General features: G+C 37.5%; 1 protein-coding gene across 1 annotated transcript in view; it reads right to left on the reverse strand.

The window, feature by feature from the left end:
• The window catches only part of LOC106871146 (fibroblast growth factor 1), a 25,025-nt gene extending 23,790 nt beyond the window's left edge, over positions 1 to 1,235 (reverse strand). Inside the window, exon 1 of the mRNA XM_014917456.2 lies at positions 432 to 1,235. The gene's annotated coding sequence lies outside the window, so the exon portion shown is untranslated. The remainder of the gene's footprint in view (positions 1 to 431) is intronic.
• Positions 1,236 to 1,367: the final 132 nt, after the last annotated feature.

A 1,367-nucleotide genomic window follows, 5' to 3' on the forward strand; every position in this document is an offset into this window, starting at 1 on the left:
ACGTTTCGAGCTACGCTCTTCAACTGAAAGGAACACAGAAAGAAATAAGGAGAAAAACAAGGAGAAAAAAAATATAAATGTAGTGGTCAGCGATCTAATATATATATATATATATATATATATATAATACAAATAAAATGTAGTATATGCATATATACGTACATGTATGTACATACCTACATCTACATGTACATATAGATTCATACTTGGGTGCAGGACGTCGGAAGAAAACGTGGACAAAATGAGACAGAACATAAACAGAAAGCACAGAAAACACACAGGCCACATAGAGAACATTTCCTTCAACAGCTGCCACCATTCTAAAACTAAGCGTTTCGAAGAGTTAGGGCAAATATATATATATATATATATATAAACAGAAAACAAAAGCATGTCTGTCTTTTGTTTGTTTTTCTTTTTTTGGTACTTACCAAGCTTGGATTTCTTAAGTTTTCCTTCGTCTCTCAATCTTTCAGCTTGATTATATTCGTTAATATTATTGTTATGATTTAATACTTTATGCTTTATACGTGTGTGAGTGTGTCTGTTTCAAACTGTTGTTGTTCTTGGTCGTGGTGATGTCGCCGTGGTTGTGATGGTGGTGGGGACGTCGTAATCATTGATCCATAATACGATAACATTTGTCCTCGTTGCTGTTTTTTTGCTTATTTATCTTCTTCTTTCAGTAGCAGAGAACGAAAGACACACGGAAGAAAGATAGAGACAGGGACAGAGAGAGACCACAGAGGAAATAAAAAGAAAGCGACGGCAAGAAAGAGCAAAAATTAAGAAGAACTTATAAAGAATCCTCTTCGAAAAGTATAAAGATCTCACAGTTGCAGTATTTAACCAGAAGAATGCAGAGCCAACCTGACTGACTGTAGCCGAAAACTTCAGACCGTTTTGTGTCTTTGAAGCGTAGTTAACTTGTTTAGGTTAATTTGGTTGGTTGGCTGGTCGGTCTGCTGACTGGCTTGTCGGCTGGTTGTTGGCTGGCTGGCTGGTTTGTTAGTTGGTTCCTTCCTGCCTTCATTTCGTCTTTCATTTTATTTATATCTATTTTATGTCTATTTATATCTATGCTTGCCTTTCTTTCTTTCTTTCTTTCTTTCTTTCTTTCTCGGGTCTGTTTATCTGTTTATTAATTTTAATCTCCTTCTCTTGCCATTTTTACTTTATTTTTTTTCTTTTTTAATTCCTAATTTCGACCACATCTGGTTACCAGCCTCCACGTTCTCAGCCAGGTGGTCCATCACCACCACCACCACCACCACCACCACTACTACTACCACCACCGCCACCACCACCACCACCACCACCATCACCACCACCGCTACTACTACTACTACTACTACTACTACTACTAC

The sequence above is a fragment of the Octopus bimaculoides genome, chromosome 20 (genome assembly GCF_001194135.2).
Source record: "Octopus bimaculoides isolate UCB-OBI-ISO-001 chromosome 20, ASM119413v2, whole genome shotgun sequence".
In the NCBI taxonomy this organism is placed as follows: Eukaryota; Metazoa; Mollusca; class Cephalopoda; order Octopoda; family Octopodidae; genus Octopus; species Octopus bimaculoides.